At 36.1% G+C, this 23862-nt stretch overlaps 1 long non-coding RNA gene across 1 annotated transcript in view; it reads left to right on the top strand.

The window, feature by feature from the left end:
- Positions 1-23862, top strand: part of LOC132683875 (uncharacterized) — a 188744-nt gene that overhangs the window by 153252 nt on the left and 11630 nt on the right. Inside the window, exon 4 of the long non-coding RNA XR_013557856.2 lies at positions 11265-11379. This is a non-coding gene — a long non-coding RNA (uncharacterized LOC132683875). The remainder of the gene's footprint in view (positions 1-11264; positions 11380-23862) is intronic.

Raw genomic sequence — 23862 nt, 5'->3', positions numbered from 1 at the left:
CTCAAGTTCATGTTCTTGCTCTAATTACCCCATCTCAGACAAGCTTTCCTCAAGTCTGGTCTCACTGGTGTGGCTTGGAATGGGGTCCCCTTGTGGATATTGATGACAGGCTGGATCGGCAAGGGGTTGCTCACTTGAGGGAAGCAGAGGCAGGGAAGGGAAGAGGGAAAGAAAGAGAGAGGCAGAGAGATTACCACAGAGAGTTACTATCATACATTTCTTCACTAGAAGAATGAACATTAGATTTCATGTACCAGCAACTAAAGGATCACCCCTGAAAGGAAATCTGTGTGATTATTTTTCCATGTCAGTTGTAATGCTCTGTGCTTATCAAAAGAGAGTTAAAAAAAATAATTCCAGGTTGACAAATAAACCTTTTGCACCCCAGTCAAAAGTGTCTGAGTTAAGCACTGAATCCTCCTCTAGTAGTCCAAATACTAATCTTTGAAAGGAAAATGTAGGTCAGATTTTTTTCCTGGTTAAAAACTAGCTATATCCCTCACCATAACATTTTTAGAGTAGTAATTCATATACATTTGTATTTTACTATATTTTCATTTTGTTTAGGATAATTAGTTCTAGAATCTGATTGGTAACTCAAAATTACCTAAACTAGGTCTGCACACACGCACGCACACGCACCAGTTTTGTGTTTGTTTGTTTTTGTCAGTGTTTTAGTCAGTAGAAAATTCCCAACCAGATCAACATTGTGTATTGTCATCTGATTCTTTTTTTTTTTAACGTTTTTATTTATTTTTGAGACAGAGAGACAGAGCATGAACGGGGGAGGGTCTGAGAGAGAGGGAGACACAGAATCCGAAACAGGCTCCAGGCTCCGAGCTGTCAGCACAGAGCCTGACGCGGGGCTCGAACTCACGGACCGCAAGATCATGACCTGAGCCGAAGTCGGCCGCCCAACCGACTGAGCCACCCAGGCGCCCCATATTGTCATCTGATTCTTGTCTCCCCTACACTTTAATTACTATTTGTTTTCTCTTAAAAAAATATAAACTCTAACCATAGTTGTTGCTGCTCTTAACTGCTATTCCTTCCTTATATGATTAGGATTTTTAAAAATTACTTTTTCTCTGGATTTTTGCTACTCACTACTATTATATCCCTTCTTTATTGAAAACAGAAATATGTAAGATATGTTGTTTGACACAAAGAAAGAGCATGGCTCTCATATCGGGAAAGGTTAGACAAATCAGCATCTCTCAGATTTATTCAGAGGCTTCAGCTTGAGTGTTTTGTGTGTGTCTTCTAATGGTTTTGTTACCAACTACCTTAGAGTCATTTGCAAGAAAACCCCTCCCCGCAATTAATCTTGCATATTTCAAAACTATTAGTAAACAAAAGCACTAGATGTTCTTCAGTTAGAAGAAATTTAGATGCTTAAGTAAATCAGTATAGATTCATTCTCCAAAAATAGACTGGAAAGGGGGTGCCTGGATGGCTCAGTCGGTTAAGCATCTGCCTTTGACTCAGGTCATGATCTCGTGGTTCGTGGGTTCAAGCCCTGCATTGGGCTTTCTGCTGTCAACTCAGAGCCCGCTTGGAATCCTTTGTCTCCCTCTTTCTCTGCCCCTCCCCTGCCTATACTCTCCCCCTTTCAAAAAATGAATAAACGTTAAAAAATTAAAAAAAAAATAGACTCGAAAGAAAGTATTGGGACCCAATGATCAGTTATGTGTAAACTTTTCACAAAGACAGTTTAAGTCAGCCCATCCAATAAAACTTTCTGCAAGGGTGGAAATGTTCTATAGCTGCATTGTCCTGGATGGTAACCACTGGCCATGTGTGTTATATTATACATTGAAATATGGCTAAGGCAACTGAATTTTTACTTTTACTTAATTTTAATTTAATAGGTACATGTAGGTGCGCCTGAGTGGCTCAGTCGTTTAAGCATCTGAGTTCCACTCAGGTTATGATCTTGTGGTTCGTACCCCTCATTGAACTCTGTGCTGACAGCTCAGAACCTGGAGCCTTCTCCAGCTTCTGTGTCTCCCTCTCTCTCTTCCCCTTCCCCACTCATTCTCTCTCTCTCTCTCTCTCCCTCCCTCCCTCTCTCTCTCAAAAATAAACAAACGTTAAAAAAATTTTTTTAAATAGCCACATTTTTTTTAATTTAATTTTTTTTATTTACATCCAAATTAGTTAGCATATAGTGCAACAATGATTTCAGGAGTAGATTCTTTAATGCCCTCTCCGCATTTAGCCCATCCCCTCTCCCACAACCCCTCCAGTAACCCTCTGTTTGTTCTCCATATTTAAGAATCTCTTATGTTTTGTCCCCCTCCCTGTTTTTATATTATTTTTGTTTCCCTTCCCTTATGTTCACATTTTTAAAAACAGCTACACTCTTCTAAAAAGGTCGCACCTTTTTAGAAGAGTGTAGGTTAAGTAAAACAATGAAAATATTATACAACTAGCAAAAAGCAATATATTCTGCATATCCATGCAGACTTTTGAATCAGAGTTTGAATCAGATCTTTTTTTGTTTTTCATCTCTTACCCCAAGCCCCACCAATATTTTTAAATATGATTCCCATAATAACCCTGATTTCAAATGGCCTCTGTAAGAAATAAAATATCCCTGCCTTGTCAGTAAGGTGGAGGACAGGTTATATTAAAGTATTTCACAGTAGTTATTGCTTCCTCTAACTGAATATTTCATTTGATATACATCCAGATCTATCTTGGTTATTTTTTTAAGAAACAGAGCAAAACTCAAATAACATGTAAAAATAATCTAGCAAGACCATACTTGCATTGCATTGCTTAAATGAAGGGTAAAATAGTAAAATTTTTACCTTGTAAATAGTTCAGCCATAGTCAAAGCCTCATTTAGGGATGTTTTAGTACTGGTGATGAGAAATTAGAATCAGAAGAGACCTTAAACCCATATCTATGACAGCGGCAATTGAACTGATTGATTACAACATCTTCTTTCAAACAAATATTGATTTAATCAAGTCTGCATTCCCATTGGCCCTAATGGTGGTCTTGACAGAAGCCTGGACACTTGAAACTGGCTAACTCCTGTTTGGATATAAATATTTTAAATGCATGGCCATTCAGTCATAATCATTATTTTTCATCAAACCTTTATTCCTCTTGATTTTCTAACCTCCTTAGTAAGTGCTTTTATGCCTTGTGTAAAGTTGAGTGTTGTGCGTGTCTGTCTATGAATGTAAGAGAAAGAGATGACATAGATTTTGGGGGGAAAAAGTTGTATTTGCATCTGTTGTTTCTGATTCACAGAGCTGGGAATGAGGTGCTCTTGCAGACAGTGCATGGAGCTAAGATATCAGTAGGCAGTTTGCTGTAAGCGCATGTTCAATTATTAAAATAGTCGACATTTTACGTCTGATAGCCATAGCGAGGTCATGGCATTAATTTATCCAGAGTATTGTGGGCACAGTCTAGAAAAAAAATAGCATAAAGGACAAAGATGCTAGAGAGCTTGAAAAAAAGAAAAAAAGAAAAAAAGACGGGTTTGAGCAAACAGAGGTTAAGAGATGACCAGTTTAATACAGGTAGAACAGGAAGGAAGAAGTCAGCAGGCATCTCTATTACTGACAATAAGTATTTTAAGCTCTGCTGTACACGCATTAATTTCTGTTACAGTTTTTCATTAAATTCTAAGCTTGAACACAATTCCTGAATCTTGAGTTTCTGAAATCTAATTTCATATGTTATTTGTTGCTTCAGTGCTCGGTGATTCTTTGCTCTTTACTTCCTGTTCCTTTCTTCCCCTCCTTCATCATTCCCCTCCCTCTTCCTATTTCTCCATTTCCTTTTCTTTCTTCTTTTCTTATGCTTTTCCTTCCTGCCTTTCTCTCTCTCATGAGAGTGTGTACTTAATTCCATGTTTTCTTTGGGTGCCCCCTTCTTTCATTTGTGTTTTTTTGTTTTCTTTTGTTTTGTTTTGTTTTTGCACTTAAGTTTTTCTTTTTTTCTTTTCTTTTTTCTTTCAAATCAGGAGCCTGTCGGAGCTGATTTCAGACACACATCTCCTGCTTCAGAGGCTTCTTTCTCTTTATGGGTTGTGTGATGTTTTCTTTGGAACCTCTGCAAATGGTTGTGCTTCGCGCTTGTTGCCACAGATCTGTTGCCAAACTGCTACCTTAGTTGGTCCTGCAGTGCTGCAGTGCATGCTGGGATCTGTCTGTGTGAGTAAACTGAAATTTCTACAGCACCAGACAGCATTACCGTTGGCTTGCGAATGGCCGTACTTTCCTTTGTATGTAATTCTTGTATGCTGCAGAGTCATCGATGGCTAGTTCTGTCTGGCAAGTAATTCAGAAATAGTGCGCATGTAGAAAGGAAAGGTAGGCAGTTTACCACATTCTGTCATTAAAAAGAACCTCCGAAAAACAAAGGAACTGGATAAATACTTACATACCGTCTTTCATGTTATGAAACACTGTAGCACAAATAGCGCTGTGTTCAGCCAAATATTTTAGACCCTTTTGTAACAACGTATATAGTAGACGGTTTTCATATATGTACACAAATCCATATTTTATGTAAGCATATATTCAATCTCTAATAGTTACAGCCTGCAAGCGTTTTTTAATCCTAAAAACTTTTACACATTCACCACCACACAGCTATTTGTTATTATTTTTATAAGTTCTTAAATCAAATAAAAATAAAAAATATACCAATATCCCGTTGGTTGGTTTTATTGCAGCAAATTAGGATTTCAACACAGTTTAAATCATATTGATGACTCAGATCCTGGCAGATCTTATAATTCCTGCGAACTGAGAGCACAGCTAATAAAAATATTAAGCAATTATTTTTATTAAAATTGTAGTTTTGTTCATTATTAAATAGAAATGATTGATCTATGCAGATGGGTCTCACTCATGTGTCCCTTGGGCTCTTTGGGGGCTTCATATAGAAGTGGGAAGACTCCTTTTGCTCTTTCTTCAGCCGGGGGGGGGGGGGGGGGGGGGGCGCCGAAAAAGAAGGCGTAAAATGAAGTCTAGGACTGTTAAAGAATTGCTGGCGTTATCTCTCTATCACGTGTGAGCCTGGCTGCCTGTTTTCTGAGGTAGTGGATCCAGGATGAGACTGTGTCGGAGCCTGTGTCCACAACTGCACTTGGAGATCTGTCTTATTGATTAGAGGGGAGAAGGGGTGGGGATCCGAGTGTGAGGGGAGGGGAGGGCCAACTGACTACTGGCTCATTGAAGCACAGGACATTTTCTTCCGGAAAGATGTCAAACAACTGAGACATAGCCACAGAGGAAGTAGAAAGGTAGAAACATAAGGAGCCCCTGGAAGAAATGAAGGCATTTCTTTATGAGAGTCTTGGGGCTTTTTCTTTTCACTCCTTTTCTTTCTTTCTTTTCTTTATTCCCCCCCCCCCCCCCCCCCCCCATCATCTGACCTGCAAAGGCTAGAGTGACAGCGTCATGCAAATGCTGCAGTCCCGCAGGTCTGGGAGAGGGTGGATGCTAGACTGTGAGTTAATGTTAATGATGAGCGCAGTGAAAATACCAGCCGCCGACACCCCCTGCACACAGAAGCGCTCTGAGTCAGCATCAGATGCTTTGCCTCGCCTCTCGCTGGGTGTCTGTATGCCTGTGCGCGCGCGTGCTCGCTCGGGCATCCGTGTCTAGCCGAGGGGAGGGGGTGGCGTGTGAGTGCGTGGAGGGTAAAAGCCAGTCAGTCAGTGAGAAGCAAAGGTACGTTGGAGAGCAACTAAAATCTGACTGATTTCCATCTTTGGAGCATCAGATGTATTCCCTAAGGAGGATGGGTCTCCGTGATGGGGGTGGTATAATTATGTTAATGTCATATTTATGGAGGGGTGAGATTTTTCATTCTAATAATTGGTTGAATGCTATGGTCAAAAATTGTAAAGCCATATTCAGTTTTAAGGAAAAGCATGGACTTATATCTAAGGACTGTTTTATTTTTTGCTTTTTGTGAGTGCTGCTTTTTTATTTTATTTTTTAACTATTTACTATTTTAAGCCATAACGGATTCAGTATGGAAAATCAAATGATAAACAGAAAGAGATCTTATATAATGATGCATTACATCATGGAGCAGAATATTTAAAGTCTTGCAAGGCAAAGTAAAGATCTGGACAGGGGGTGGGGGGTGGTGGTTTGGAAAGGGGTGTGGTACTAGGGTGGAGGAGGGGGGCCAGTTAGCAAATATTTTGTTCAGCTTTCCTTGCAGCTTACTTGGAAATGGATGATTCACCTGTTCTACAGGAAAACATTCTAATTCTTTCCATTTTTTTTCCTCCTCTTTTCCCTTTTAAGATCAACCACTTCAGAAGAACCAGATTCCACTTCTGTGGCCAGGACTTTTATGTTATGGCTGGTCCGATTGTTATACACTGCGTTTTATGCTACTAAACCTTGGATCATTCCTAAAGTACCAATTCTGTTCTTGAACCACAAACAAGGCTAAAAGATCGGAGGAAATTCAGTGAATATGCAGGACTGGGATTGTGTATTTTCAAAAGTATTGAGCTTTATAATGCAATTATTTAAGAAATAGAATCTTTTTTTTCTTCTTATGTTGCCAGCATTTTAAGTTACATGTTTATTAAGTGGCATTGCTCAAATAGCTACAGAGTATGCATGGAAATATTTGCTGTCTGAATAGTTTGGAGATTCAAAGAGAAAAATCAAGCTTCAGAGGTATTAAGTTATGACATGCAAAAAAGTTTTCGTTTTATTCTTAGCTGCAACAGTATATATTTAAATCAGATTTAAAGTGTTATATGTCCTTGGCCCACCTTAACAGTTGTACTGTAAAGAAGTGTAATGGGAAGCAGAATTTCAATTAGGGTCCCATTAACTGGCATATAATCCTTCTTTAATGTAATAGAGGCTATGGTGTTTCTGTACAAATCTGCTAGAAACAGATTTTAACCCATTTTTAGTCTCTTTCTTTGGATCTGATGGAATGACTCTTAACTGTTCATTGTCTGCATTGTTTCTCATATTCTTCATTATTTTAAGGTCTGGAATTAGTCTATAAATGGTCGTCGTGAATATTCAGCTAATCCTAACTTTTATATATCCTATATATTTCTACGTATGTATTTTAATTAGTATTTAGAGGAAAAAGTTTAACTGAACCCAACTGTAATTTCTAAGCTAGCCTTATTACTGGAAGAAGAATTCTACCGCATCAAACCAGACTTTTCCTAGTCCCTGAGACCCTAACTTGTGAGGTATTTTAGTAACATCACAAGTCAGGCTCTTGGGACCTAGGCGGAGGGGAACCAGCAGCTTTGGACCTTATTGATTGTCTGCAGTTACCACCAGAACAAAAGAACATACATAGATTCTGCCTAGGAGAAAAGAACAATGCTTTTCTTTATAATCAGCAATGTTTTCATCATGACCCAACCCCAAATATACTATTTTCAGAAACTGTACTCAAAAGTGATTATAGAGTTGCACTGAGTAGCATTTGTATTATGTTATAAAGACCATATGAAAGCAATAGATAACTATGTGAGAAGCAAAGTTAAAATACAGGTGTTTTTAAAATGCTTCTTTTAATGTATTTTGAGAGAGTCTAAGAGAATACCTCCTTAGTTAGTAAGGAAGAGAGTGGTTTATACTTAAAACTTCTTTCATATGCATAGAAATATATACATTAGCTACTTACATAAATCCTATATGTCTCCATGTAATTATGGCTCAGAATATGTAATGTATAGCTATAATCATGCTTGAGGCCTAGAAATAAATCATTTACAATCTTCTTTACTGACCCTATTAGTTTTTACTACTGATTTAAGGAGAATGCTATTTTATACTTGGTATTTACTCCCAGAGTTTTCCTTAGTCTTTTAACCAGACGAAATACTTTATATGTCATATTATAATAAGGCATACTCTGGTCGTAAGAGTCATCAGTAATTAGCAAAAATATGGTACCTTTTCATCTTTACATTTTACCTTGTATATATATCATGAACCTATGTGAGATAAATCAGTAAACACCACCTATGAAGTCAGACTGCTCTATTCATCTGTCAACTGAATCTGAACTGCATAGTTTTCGTTTTTTAAGAATTTCAGTTTTATAAACTATTCCAACTATAACTACCGTGTCATATTTGAACATTATTAGCCATTACCACATCACATATTTATTTCTTGTAAGTGGAATCAGTATATTAAACCCCTTTACAGATTTTACAATAATATTGCAGATACTAAGATTCAAAATGGAGATGACAGACTTTCCATAATAGAAGAACCAAAATGATTTCATTCTCTTAACTCTAATGCTTTACATGAGTGCTATAAATTATATGTATCTTCTGCATTGTTAAAATAAATTTATGAATGTACTTTAGAACACTGTATGGAGTCTTTGTTCACCTTTTCATTGGATTTGTTACAATTACTCATGTTTGAAATATCCCAGGATCCTAATCGCCCATGACTTGTATTTCCTGAAAAATTGATACTACAATATTATAAACATATTCTTCATCTATACGAGCCACATAGAATATGTTTAAGCATGTGTCCACACTGTACCTATTCAGATTCCTTATTTATATCACCTATTTCATTTATCTAGAATCTCTGAAATTTTAAGTGTGTATATGTGTGTGTATAAACATAGGTTTTAAAACTCCATCTGAAAGGAGGTAATATAAACAGTGAAGATTTTTGGTAGTATTTATCTTTTACTTGTTTTAACCACGTGTTCATTGTAATTAGACAGCTTTAAAAGCACAAGTTTCTCAATTCAAAGAACTCTATGTGTATGTATGTACAAGTGCATAGAAACTTGATTATATTTAATAGCAATGTTTATATATCAGATCAGGAAGGACCTCATATATAAAACAATGTCACATACAGGTATATGTTTACAGACACCTGATTCAACACAATCATAAATAATACGTAAAAGGTGTTTCATAAATTTACTTCTAAAATAATATAAGGGATGGTTGTTTATTGGCTATAGTGATATCAGATATAAGCTATTTCAAATGTAATATTTTCTATGTTATTATATCTATGAACTGCACTATATATTAACTTCTGTTTCATAGAAGAAAGATACCAGAGCTGAATTTAGCGTGCAGTGATGTTTATCTTGCTTTTTTACTAATCATCAAATATGATTCGTTGAACCCTCTCAATGTAACCTTCCTGCATATAAACTACCTTTTCTGAGAACATCATTGATAAAGCTTTTCTCTTACTCCGTAAAGGTGGGTAGAGATATAAGTGGGTGACTTTGTTTATATAAAACTACTTTATGCTGTATATGGATAGATGAATGCCACTTTTTCTGCATTTCTACCTAAACTGTCACAGAATAATATTGTTTGGGGGGTATAAAATATGATTTGGAAAATCAGATCATACTAAGCTTAAAATAAAAGGAGAGGTCTACAACAAAGAACGAGAAAATGATGTGTGTTGCATACGGAAAAAAAAAAAAGCAGTGATATTAACAATTCGATGGCTTCCTGGTTGGGAGACCAGCCTGAGCCAGACGCATATATTAAGAGCTGTCTGCTGCCGATGTGAGCTTGCTCAATGCGGTGGAAATGAGGAATCACCTCCTCTCTGACACCAGCTTATTTTCACATTTTAATTTTGAAATAGCAAATCACTGTTTTACATAAATATACTAACCTCCGCTTGATTCTTATTCCTTTCTCAGATTGCTTGTTAATTTACTATGAACTTCAAGTTCCTTTTTTAAAAATCATCACTCACTTTAAACTTATCAGTTTAAAATCTACCAAAGACCAATGAAGTATTAGTTTTTTTTTCTGTCTCTTTTGTATTGCTCTGTTAATATTGTGATACTCATGCATTTAACTTTTAATCTCTGTAAGGAAAATGTCAATTTTCCAAAATGGCATTTTTTTTTTTTTTTAGGTCTTTTAGGATCCATCAAGGCAGCCACTTCTGGAATTTTGCCAAATCTAAATATGATTATATTTCATTGCAGGGTTCATGGGATCGATATTTTTCTTCGTATGAAAGTCCTTAACACTTTAGTGTTCCAGAAGCTAAAGAAGAGGTATATAGAGATATTCTTAAGTCATTTAAGCTTTAGGCTACATTAATAATCTCTAGAAGAGGTATAAGTATCACAGGGGAATTATGGTATAAGTTAATTACTAATGAAATCAGAAAAGGTGTATACTGCCTTCCATTCTCTTCCAAATGGGCATGCCTAAGTTTGGTCGAATTCACCTGATAAATATGTAAATGGTTTTACAAGCTGTCATATTTGGATAGGTTTTGAGAAAACAGTACATAAAGGGTTAGCTAACGCCCAAGTTTTCTTGCCATTTACACATGCAGTGCTGCCTACATTTCCGTAGGCAGCAAGCACAGGCATCATTTTGATTACTTGCATTCTTTTGTTTAATTTCTTACTAGACATTTAACTCGGTACTCAAATTCCACTGATCTCTTAGTAACTGTATTTGGAAAAGGAAAATGAAGTTTCTAATATAGAGAAGTTTTAAAAAATCCTGGGCATTTGTAAGCATTTGAAAAATAGACTTTTTTGTGTAGCTATGCAAATACATGTTTAGTGTGCAGAAACTTAGGTGCTATTATTGTCTGTCATCTCCATACTTAGTTTTCTGATGATTTGTGGTCAAATACACACTGAAGCATATATGCATATATTTATTATATATGTATATATCTTCATTTTTAAAAAGTCTCAATAAAATCAGTGTAAAAATTGACATATTGTCATAAAATCATCCACAGCAGTTTTTCAGTGAGCTAGCTTCAACTTTCATTGCCTCTTCCCCAAATCTCTCTTATGTTAAATGTAGCTTTACCGGATGAAGTGCCTTACTATCGAGAACTGTTAACTTGTATGTAATGTTTTACTTGTGGAAGTTTAAAAGCAGGTGGAACTTGAAGGTAATGATATTAAGTGAATGTAAGATTAAATAGTTTTGTTTTTATAATCAGTCAGCTAATTTCATGCATGTTTTATGGGGAATTTAAAAGTGAAAAATTCTCATATGGTGACATAAATCTTTCATTGTTCATATAAGTAGTGTGATTTTAAGTTTGTTACCTTAATAGTTGATTCCTAAAAAAGTGTATGAATAATCATGGACTGCATATCAGTTAGGTTAATGAAATAAGAATAGTGACTTCCACTTTTCATCTTAGTCTTTTAAGGTATTTTGGCTTCTTTTATGCAGGTGGATTTAACCATTCCTTTTTTCTAAGAAGTTTCTCCCTCTCTGTTGGTAGGTGTCTGATGATTTGTGAGCACCAAGTGACTATTCTGTGGAATCATCTTTCCTTGCCTTTGAATTAGCTTTCCCTAGGCCATGAGTCAACATCAATGTTTTGTACATCCAAATTGGTAGGTCTTTCTTGAAACCCTTCTATTTATTTTCCTATACATATAAGTGAATTTTGAGAAATTGTAGACTTCCATTGTGATTCTCTTTCCAGTTTCCAAACATCTTCAGTAAGAGAGTTGGATTGTGTTGAAACACTAGACGGTGGGAGTATTTGGTTCCGTAGGATCCAAAACTGTAATGTCTTTCTCCTAGTAGACTTCGTCTTCTTAGTGGGGAGAGGGCAACCCAGCTGTGGCTAAGTTATTACTCTGTTATATATCACACTAGAAACCCAGCCTATGCATTTGTAAACCTTGGGGAGGTTTCTACATGAGACAACATTTTTTGTTGGAGGATTACACTACAGTCGGTTCACTTCACTTCTGTCTCTCTTCCTGCTCCCCCCACCCTCCCACAACATGGAGTCCTTTCAACTTCTTCAAAGAAGTGGGGGAAAAAAGTAGACTCTTTATTAATGGCAGAAAACAAACTGGCTGCTGGACTTCCGAGACTGCCTTCTAATAATAAAGCAGAGTAGGCACTGCGACAAAGAATTCTTGAATGTACTAAATATATAGGGAAGCCTATTTAAATTCACCAGAGGGGCTTAGAGGACAAGCAGCAGAAAGTTTAGAATTCAATTCAAGCCATGCCAGAAAATGAAAATGTACTTAAAAAAGGATTTCTGAGACAATTGTTCAAAGACATGTCAACTTTTAAGGTTCTTTCTAGAATAATGAAATTCGTACTCTAATTTCTGTGGTGACTTTTTCAATTAGAAAGGAAAAATGATTAACAGGATCTCCAAGGAATTGTATCTTATGTCTAAAGAAAATGTGTTTTCTTTCCATAGGGTGTGCTCTATTGAGGGCCACCTAGTGCACTGACTAAAATCACTTAAGTATATACATGAAACAAAGAGATAATGTATTTTTCAACAATTAGACATACCATAACAGAAGTGCTCTTGCTACTTTGGGAGAAAGATATTCAACTTATGTCTTCTTTTCAGCTCATTTCCTCCCATTCATTTCTATGATTTATAATATTTTAAATAAATGCAATAAAGTGATTCTGAAAGAGCAAATTGCTGATAAATAGTTAGACTGTATGATGCTACATTTGAAAGATAAAAAATGATCCCTGTCATATCTCTTACTGACTTTAGGAAATGTTCTTTACCCTTGATTTATCTACAAGACAGGTGCATCTATAAAGAGTAGGCACATCTATAAGAATATATACTTTATTAGTCCTAATGTTGAGATAAGTAACTGCTTATAAAATCCATTTAAAGGCCAGTATGACCTATTCGGGACTGAAATTTCTAGCAGCTTTTCTCCTAATGTTCTCCTTTAGAATTGACACAGATATTGGGAAAAGATTGCCATTCTCTGTCTCAGGAATTACAAGTTGTAAAGAGGATAGAAACTTGGATTCACTAGTAACACATCATTGTTGCTGTTGTGGAGAGACCCTGCTTGAGAATGAAACTCATGTGGGATTTGCCAGTTCATAAATATAATTTATCAACTCAAAATGAGCTGGTAATCCATGAATTTATCCATTTATTCACAAATGTATACCTAGTTTAAAAAAAAGTCTCAGTGAATTAAGGCTACATCAACATGTGGGATCACTGTGGTCAATTAAGACTTGATCACTTAACAAATTTTACTGGCTTTAAAATGAAATGTCAGATGTATGAATATTAGCTATAGAATTTTAGATATTATGATAAAAAGTAATTGTTGCCCTCAATGCATTTAGATGTAGCCTGAGTCATTTACCAAACAACTAAACTGATTTCCATCTATTTAAGTTTTTTTTAATTTTTCAAAAAGATTTTGGGGGGAGAGAGTAAGTGCATGCATATGCACACAAGTGGGGGGAGAGGAAGAGGGAGAGGAGGAGGAGGAGGAGGAGGAGGAGAGGGAGAGAGAGAGAGAGAGAGAGAGAGAGAGAGAGAGAGAGAAAGAGAGAGAGAGAGAGAGAGAGAGAGAGAGACTGTTAAGCAGGCTCCACGCCCAGCACAGAGCCCTATGCAGGGCTTGATCTCATGACCATGAGATCATGACTTAAGCTGAAATCAAGAGTCTGAGCCACCTAAGTGCCCCCATTGATTTAAGTTTTTATGACCTTTTAATATCAAGGGCTTGTGTAGGCTTAATGATTGATCAATAAAATAATCTGAGTAAATTTCTTAGCCTAGTCTTTAGCACCGAGAAAACATTCAGTGAATATTAATTTCTTCCTGTTTGGGTCTTACTATTTGCCTTTGCTATACAGACTATTGTTTTCATCACCCAAATTTACTGGGCATACACTGTCCCAAACTGTGAGAGGCAAACATCATTGGGAAATTATTTCAGATCCAGGGGCACTTAAAAATTATTTACTATAAATGTGTTTATCATATGCTTCCTGAGTGCCACCTATAGGATAGAAAAAGAGATATTCTCGTTTCAAATAGCTTATGGTCTACAAAAGATATGTCTTATTTAACACTCTTTGTCCTTTTTGTGTGCCTTAGCATTTCATAAGTCTTGTAATTTGGCAGTTTATTCTCTTTTATACTTTATAGATGAGACTTCTATGTGGTGTGTCCTATTTTATAGTTGTAGCTGAAATAACTACCCATATACTTTGAGTTGCTTTGGGCAAGATATGGGGTATTGTTAGGATTTTGCAGTGCTTATGCTCTGTTCTTATGATTCCCTATACTATGCAAAGGTCTGGTGATTAAAAACCATAGACCATGAAAATGTTAATAATTATGGTTTATAAAAATGCTATTTCCATAATAATTGGACCAAAATGCAGTATTTACATATGACTTCAATCCCTCTAAAAAAAGCTATTATTTAATTTCTTTTTTTAAGTGAATTAATACAATAACATTGATCATTCAGTTTCATAAAGTAGCAATTACATTACTTAGTCAAAGGACCAAAGCATTCTAATTGGACTGTTCTCTGGGAGTTAACAAGATATGCAGAATAAACTTGGAGTTTTCCACCTTTGCATCATAAGTGCCACCACTGAACTTGAATAGTGAAGTAGAAGGTAGAAGACCACATTCTAATACCAGTTTTACCATTAGTTATCTTGTGGAACTGAACCTCTCTCCTTTTCATTTTCCTCATTTACAACTGACTTATAAAATAAAGATGTGGAGGAAAATGATTGTAAAATGATTTCAGGAAAAAAAAATTAGCATCAGATTAGACAGTTGGGTATTTTTCCATTCCACAGGGGACATTTCCACAGGAAAGAATAGCCTTAACTTAAATCACAGCATTAATCAGAACTCTTTTGATAGCAAAAGCTCAAAATCGAGCTCAGAGTAGGAAACTGTGTATGTACATCATCATCATCTCTTCCTCCTTCTGCCCCTCCCCCTTCTCCCCCTTCCCCTCCTCCCCCTTCCCCTCCTCTTTCCCTGCCCTCCTCTTCCTGCTTCTCTTCTCCTCTTCTCCTCTTCTACCCAGGTGCTCCCCCCCACCCATCTCAATATCTGTCCCTCTCTCTTTCTTTCTCTAATGTGCTAACTTCATTCCTGGGTGGTTGACTTCATTCTCACATTCTCTCAGTGTGATGGCAAAGATAGCCACTGGCAACTCTAGACATGCATCGTGCATCATTCCTAGAGCTTGTGATTCCAGAAGAAAAAAATAAAAAGGTTCTCTCTGCCCCTCCATCAATTTCATTTCTCAGAAAGGCTCTGATTGGTTCTGTTTTGGAGCCACTACTCTGTCCAGATGAGAGTTACTCAGATTGGACAGACTATGAGGGGAGGAAGAGCAAGATTAACATAGCAAGGTTAATGTCAATAGCAGAGGCTGAAGAGAATTTAAACAGGCAAAATATAACAGGGCTCCCAACAAACACCACAAATTTCCAAATTGTTTAAGCAGAGTGATATGTTATGGGCTTCTATCAAACATGTTTGTCTTGGTACTCTTCGTGGAGCCTATGAACATACATACAGGCAATATTAACTTATTTAGTCCAAATGTGCTCTGTACATAACTATAAAACATTTGCAGCAGCAAATTGCAACCTTGAGTGTATCATGGAGATTAATTGCATTTTCTTAACATTTTCTGTGATCATTTAATACATGGCATACATCGGGAAGGTCAGCATTTGGACTTGTGGGAATTTGACATTTTAAAAATTATTTAAGATCATTACAAATGGGGGTTTGGTAAAGAAGCCATAGTGATTATATTCTGTAGTCCAGTGTTTATCCTCAGCCACCATATGTTTAGGCTGTTCTGTTGCAGAAAATTTTATATCCCTTCCACTTTCGCCTCTAATATTAGGGAGTTTTATGTTGCTGACATCCTAATCATATAAAATTATATAATGGCTGTAATTATATACAGATATGACAACTTATTTGGCTATATTTGTAGAGAGAGATGTAATTATATCTCTATATAATTGTGTCTATTATATGATTATATATGTATTATATATGTATCTATAATTATATCTATAATTATATCTATATATACTTGTAGCCATTATATGGTTTTATATGATTAGGATGTCAAACTGTTCCCTTCTTGCCTGTTGTTTATTATGGTATGACCTGGGCAGTTTTAAACATTATACTATCAAGAACTACTATTTAGGGATCTTTCTCAATAAGAAAAAGATTAATTTGCTATGAATAATGATTCTAATGCAAAACATTTTGGGTGTTTTTTTGTGATGCAGATGAGCAATGCTATAAATATAATTTAGAGAGTTTGAAAATTGATTTTAACACTCACAATTCTTCTCCTTAATTAATCAAATTACAAAATTATGCTGTGGTTTCAAGTATATTAAAATAAGTTGTCATATTTGAAACATCTGTTTATGCACTTATTATGAATATGTGTTTCTAAATGTCTGAAATATAGATTACCATAAATAACGTTTGTTATTTATTCTGTGAAAGTACTATACCTACTTCCTCCCTCAACGCTTGTTTATTTCCCACAAAGTAAATTTTCCAGATTGCATTTTAGCGTTTTCTTATCACGATGGAAGCGGAAGGACCAGGGTTTTAGTTAAGGCTTGCTGATTGGCTAAGAAAAGCGATGACTGTCATCAGCAGCCTTTCCAGACACTGTGCTGTGGCTCCAGACAGTCAGCTGGTACTATCGCTTTGTCTCAACTATAAATCACAGTCTTGTAATGGCCAAGGCTGACACCTTGACATTTTCAAGAAGAGTAAAAGACCTGATTTGAATGGAAATCAATTTCATTGCACAAATCTTGGGTTACTACTCCAAGCCTTTTCTTATGTCTTCTTGAGACTTATTTGAGAGTTTCATGATCATCAGAGGATTAGTTCAGTCATACTATTGCTCCTTTTAGCTATAAAACCACATTCTTACTTCCTTCTTCAATCTTGGAATGGAAAAATTGATTTTTAGAATTTTATATAAGAAGAAAAATCACCAATAAGCCAGAGTTTATTTTAACCATGATATACTGAAAATTTAAAAATATGGCAGTAACATCAACTGCTATTTAGCTTAGCAAATTTTTTATAATATGTTCTGTGATTTAAAAATATAAGCTGTGTACACACATATACAGATTAACCTTTGATAATTTAATAATACATAATGTCATTTATGGAATGATTTTGAACTTCAGTCAAGTGGGTCTCAAAGCCAAGAATCCTCTGAAAAGAATTTGTACTTTTATATTCTTGCATATAAACGCCAGGTTCATATATTCTAAAGTCAATAAAAAATAGCATGCATTTATTTTTTTTTTTGTTCCAAGATTTTATTTAAATTCAAGTTAGTTAACGTATAGTATAGTTTTGGTTTCAGGAGTAGAATTCAGTGAGTCATCACTTAACATATCACACCCCATGCTCATCCCAACAAGTGCCCTCCTTGATACCCATCACCCATTCAATCCATTCCCCCACCCACCTCCCCTCCAGCAGCCCTGTTTGTTCTCTACAGTCAGAAATCTCTTATGGTTTGCCTCCCTCTCTGTTTTTATCTTATTATGAATAGCGTGCATTTAATTGTATTAGGTGGGTGAACCATTAAACTCTGCCTCAATGATTTTGAACATTCAACCCAGGAGGTACAAAAATAACTTCACACTTGACTAGTGGTAAAAGAAGTTATTTTTAGATATTTTAGGAGGTTGCCATTGAAAGTTTTAAAAAATTAACCTACTGTGTGACATCTTCTACCTTTAGGAGAACACTACCATTTCCTTAAAACCATAGAGAGGAAGAAACTTCTGCTTCCCTAGTATTGTTGCTTGCTTGCTCCCTCCACAAGAGTGATCTAAATTCAATGAAGCCTTAGATCTTCTCAACTATTAATGGAAAATTTGAGCATCACCTCTCTGTGTTTGTCAAGTATGGAAATATTACCACAAAGTCTGGTAGTGATTTTTCTTTATTTTTTTTTTAAGTTTATTTATTTATTTTGAGAGACAGAGACAGATTGACTGGGGAAGGGGCAGAGAGAGAGGGAGAGAGAGAGAATCCCAAGCAGACTCTACTACCTGCACAGAGCCCCATGTGGGGCTTGAACTCATGAAACCGCCATATCATGACCTGAGCCGGAACCAAGACTTGGACGTGTAACCGACTGAGCCACCCAGACGCCCCATGATTTTTCTTTATCTTCATCATTAATCTTCAGCTTTGTCCTAAATCTCACTTCTAAGCAGGAATACTCTTTGATTGCTAAATTCATTATTTTGTAATGCCACACAGACAAGTAGGATTACAGATCATTATAAACAGTACACTTCTAACCCTTAAATCTTTCTATCCATCGTTCTACTTATCCATATATTCTTTCATTATCTATACAAAATAAGAATCTGCTCTACGTATGTGGGAAATACAAAAATGAAGTTAGTAGCCTTTCTTCACAGGATATTATGTTCTTATGAGAAAATAAGAAAAACTAAAAAAAACCTTACCAAGCTATAATGTGATAGATCCAGAAAGAATACAAAAACACAATGCTTTGGTATTTGCAGTGTTTGGGGACATGTTTACTTAGTTATTGAGAATCAAGAAAATTTCCCTAGAAGAGACTGTAGTTAGCAGCTATGTGATAGATAGGAAGGGTTTCTAGAAGAAGGGATGGAAGGGCTGGATTTCAGGAGGAATATACTCTATGTGCAAACATACAGGAACAACAACAACAAAAAGATGGGCTATGTTTGGCTTTCAATTTTGTTGGAAGATTGAGTATATTTTTACAAAAAGCCAATTGGAGAGCAAGCTAAGAGCAGCTTAAGGAGGCTGTACAGTGCTCACAGGGGCTCTTCTGGCAATTGTGCAGTTTTACAGTGTGGTAGGCACTGGGAACCTGTTAAAGATTTGGGGGGAAGATGCAAGATGAAAGATACAAGATTAATCTGAGGTCAGTGTAACTTAAGACCTCAATCCAGAGGACATATCAGAACTACTTATGAAGATACACCACTCTTACTATCCTATAAATTCCAACTCCTTAGTTTTGGAATAGAGCCTACACAGACAGATGCATTCTGTAAAGCCTCCTAGATGGTCGACTAACACTCCAGTTGAGAAATAATTGGATAGAGAATGTTGAAATGAGAAGATACTGGGGACAATTAGACAAAAGAATAAACAACAACAACAACAACAACAACAACAACAAAAAGATCTAAACCAGAGGTTCCTAACCTGGGTCCCCATACCCTGGGTCTTTTGAAGTTTTATGTTCCCGTTGGATTACATGAAACATTTCAAGCAGGCATGCCATTCCTCTGGGGGAAATAATCTAATAGTATTAATAAGGTTCTCAATAAAGACTAACCATCCCGAAGTTAAGAACCACTATGCACAGTTAGTGTGAAAAGGAGGTAAATGTGAGAAATCTCTTGACTGTATACTAAAGAGGACTTAATGACTAAGTAGATTGCATTGGTATACAAAATGTGGCAAGGAAAAAAAGGAATAGATGACATTAAATTTCTCCACCTTTTGACACTAGAAGAATGAGAGAATCATGATAATCCTTCTGTGAACCAGCATCAGACCCTCCTTGGTTCTCATTTCAGTTAATAGAGCTTTGACATCAGACACATTGGATTTATGGTGTGACTGTGACATTCAGAGGTAGATGTGAACAAATCATGGAAAATTGGGAGGTGGCTACATAGCTTTGAAAATCATTCTCCCAGAAACCTAGTTGAGCACTTTGAAGTCAGGAACCTATGCTGCTTCTATTTCGACGCTCTTTTTAAATGACTTTCATTCCAGGGCACCTGGGTGGCTCAATTGGTTAAGCATCCAACTTGAGCTCAGGTCATGATTTTACCGTCCGTGGATTTTACCCGCGTCGGGTTCTGTGCTGACAGCTCAGAGCCTGGAGCCTGCTTCAGATTCTGTGTCTCCGTCTCTCTCTGCCCCTCCCCTGCTTGTGCTCTGTCTCTTTCCCTTTCTCAAAAGTAAATAAAACATTAAAAATTTTTAAAAATAAAATTTTTTTATTTTATTATAAATTAAATAAAAAACAAATGACATTTCTTTCCCAGGTAATCTCAGGATGACCATTGGAGCTCCATCATATTGTTTACTTTCAGTCAGTAGGAATAAAAAGAGAAAAATAAAGACACTGCACTTCCTTTTAAAGATCATTTCCGAAGGGATAAATTTTGCCTTTGAACAAAGATTAAAATCTTGATTAATCTTTTGGGCTTGACATTTGAATTTATGATTCAAAACTGCATATTACAACCTAAAGTGATCTTAGAATTTTCTAATACCTAAGAATAAAATAGAATTCATATGGAAAAAAAAAATAAAATAAAATAAAATAAAGATCATTTCCGGGTGCACCTGGGTAGCTCAGTTGGTTGAGTATCCAACTTCAGCTCAGGTCATGATCTCATGGTTTTTGAGTTTCAGCCCCACATCAGACTCTGCGCTGATAGCTCAGAGCCTGGAGCCTGCTTCATACTCTGTGTCCCCCTCTCTCTCTCCGCCCCTCCCCCACTTGCACTCTGTCTCTCAAAAAATGAATAAGCGTTAATTTTTTCTTTTAAAAAAAAGATCATTTCTGGAATTTTTCTACACATCTTCCACTATATCTTTAGAACTTAGTCACCAGGTACACAAAGCTTTTGGGGAGTGTGTGCATAGAAATATAGACTTTATTCTGGGTGAATAGTCATTCACCCAGTTAAATACTAGAGGGAGATGACAACAGATATTGCAGGAAAACTAGCAATCTCTGTCATTATGAACATAACCTTAAAGCTTTCAATGATTTTTTTAATTTTTAATGTTTATTTTTGATAGAAACAGAGTGTGAGTGGGAAAGGAACAGAGAGAGAGAGAGAGAGAGAGAGAGAGAAAGAGAGAGAATCTGAAGCAGGCTCCAGGCTCCTAGCTGTGACAGAGCCGGATGCAGGGCTTGAACCCACGAATCACAAGATCATGACTTGAGCTGGAGTCAGACGCTTGACCGACTGAGCCTGCCCAGGCGCTCCTGAAGTTTTCAATAATTAATAAAACAAAATCATAATATCTCAACCGTTAGCCTAAATAATATATTTTTATTGGAAAGAGGTAGAAATATTTTATAACATTGTTTTATGAAAACATATCTTCTTTCAAACTCCTGTCCTCCTCAAGTGACTCATTTCCTGAAAATAATGAATTTTTTTATATGCAACTGGAGAAATGGTATTACTGGTTACAAATGGAGTTAAACATACTGTTCCAATGTTATTAAACCCTGTAGTGTCAATCCATTTTAAGCCAATTAAAAATATTTTCACATTATTCTAAATACAGCTAGTTTATTTACAAAATAAATATAACTCTACCTGCACAATGATAACAAGAGCTCATATTATAAAATTTTTAAATTGTACACAAATAAAAAAGTGAAAAATGTATTAGTCTCATCACTCAGAAAATAACACCTATTATCATGTAGTATATACGCATACCTTCTCTCTGTCTCTCCCTTTTGTTCACACACACACACACACACATACATTCAGTATTTTCATAATCATTTCTAACTTGGTTTCTAATTGGTCAATACCAAATGAACACTTTCCCACATATTGTCATTTTAACATATGCTCATTATGTTATTGCTTTGGTATAATATAAGTCGCCCATTCAGAAGTATAAATTGAGTTTTCTTCCATCCTTTTTTCCCTAATATAAATAGTATTCTGATGATAAATACAATTTTATATAATTATGTATAATGATTCCCTTGGGATATTAATTGGGATAGATGACAATGGCCTGAATGAAAGTGGTGGCAGTGGAAGTGGAGAGACAAGGAGAGATCAGAGGAATATTTAGAAGATAGAATTGATGGAGCCATAGTTAACTGTATAGGGGGATGAGACCTAGAAAATTTCAACCAAGGTTATTCCTTCCCCAAATCATGCTTGTTGCTTTAGTTTTCTCTATTCATTTAATAAATGACATTTATTGCTTTATGGGGAAGGCAGACACAATCAAGAACCAGTCAACAGAAGATTTAAAGTGCCTAGCAGATTATGTGTTCAAAAAGTGTTAGCAAGTCAATAAGCTCAAAACAAACTGCTCTAGTTTGGAAGGGCTAGGTTCCTGAGAGGGAAATGACTTTATTTTTAATTCCTAAAGGACATGGCCAGAAATGTTAACCTGATGCTAGAGACCTGGATTGTAGAATTTTTTAAGGTTAACCATAAAAGAGAGAAGGGTTCAGGATGAACTAGTAGTAGTTTTCTATCACAGAGGACAACATGAAACTTCGTGGGCTGTGGGCAGTAAGAAGCCAGCCTAGAGTCTAAGAGAAAGGGAGGAAAATGGATGTAGATGAAGAACATCATATATTCGGCTCCTTGTGTTGCAGCTTCTATGGGAGGGAAGCAAGTAACAGATTCCTGTTAGATGAGTATAAAGACAAAAGGGCCAGAGGGGTTATGGTCACTGCCCACTCGGAACCCTGGGAGGCAGCTTTGTAGATGCTTGTAGAAATGACATCAGGGGAGAACGAGAGGGAGTCTGAACCTGCACCCTTCCCCTCTAACCCTTCACCCATCACCATCTCCTAAGAAAGTCCATTAACCGAGCATGGAAAAACTCTGGAGAAGTTTCCATGTCCTCAAGAAGCATCAAGGATTTAGCTGACACAACAGGAGGATGTTGCGGAAATTCAGAGGATCCAAAGCACCAGCTAGACCAATATGGAGAGGTTTAATCAACAAGCTAGACTTCTGGAGAGTAACATTATATAGTTTTACTGCTGAGGGAAGAATTTTGTGAATTTTTCAAGGGTGAAAGGCCAATACCCAAAGAGACATATTAGCAGAGGTTAGTGAGGACCAGAAAACTGGGTAGCCTTAATGGGGAGAAAGTAGAAATCAGAGATGAGAAACCTTCATTATACACTAAATTCTTATGTATTCTAGAATGTTCTAGTCCATTTTAAAATGGTAGAGACAATAGTGACAACTATATTTCTAGGTTTTCTTTTTCCTTCCTAGTGAATTAATTTAGAATGTCTTAAAATTGGAAGCTTTTTCATGCAAAGTTGTGTATCCAAGGGTAGCATATGATTTAATCTGGCTTTTTGTTGTTGTTGTTGTTGTTAAGTTTCTTTCAAGACTTTGCTTTTTCTCCTTTTGGTTTAGTCCTTAGGAGATAGTCTAGTTTATTCACTCAATCAACAAATGCATTGAGGACTTTCCATATGGCAAGCAGATTATTTTAATCTATAAACTTAGTTTTAATTTTAAACTTAGTTTCAGCTATAATTTATTTTATTGTATTTGGTTAAGGTTAATTGAACATATTAATGCCTTTATACTGGATGGAGCATATGCTTCACCCGATTCTTGCTTATGGATGGATTTTAGGATTATAGTTAGAAATAAACAAAAGCACAAGCACACCTATTTACAAAAATACAGGAGAGATTGATGCTTTTAAAGAAAGTGTGCAATGGAATAGTTTAGAAAGATTGTCTATAGGAACATCGTGAGAAAAACAGTACTATTTCTTTGTTAGTGCTTCCAATATCGTTTCTGGGAATCCAAGTGGAACAGAGAATCCAGTGAAATCTGGTGCTTTGCAACATTATTAGGCTCATATCTGCAAGCTAACCATGTGTGATAAGGCTAAAATGTAAAAGCATTTAAATCAATAGCCCTTTCAGATGCTTTTCTGATAAAATTGCCTCATTTTCTTTTCTAGCTAATTAATTCATCTAAGGAGAAAGATTAAAAGAAAAACTTATTTATATTATGAGTAATAGGACCCAAAGAGTGTATTGGACTGTATTGTTGGCATCTTTGCAACTAATAAGATCCTTTTAATAATCAGATCTCAGAAACATCTGTCTTAGAAAGAGGTATACTTTCTGGCTTCCATTTACTTGAAAAGGAATTAAGTTAGGGTCAGGAGCAGAGGTTAGGTTACTTCTACCTGGAAATTAATCAGAAAATTCATTTCACCCTTTGATGTTGCT

The sequence above is a fragment of the Panthera onca genome, chromosome C2 (genome assembly GCF_046562875.1).
Source record: "Panthera onca isolate mPanOnc1 chromosome C2, mPanOnc1 haplotype 2, whole genome shotgun sequence".
In the NCBI taxonomy this organism is placed as follows: Eukaryota; Metazoa; Chordata; class Mammalia; order Carnivora; family Felidae; genus Panthera; species Panthera onca.
This window is presented reverse-complemented; position numbering and strand designations above follow the sequence as displayed.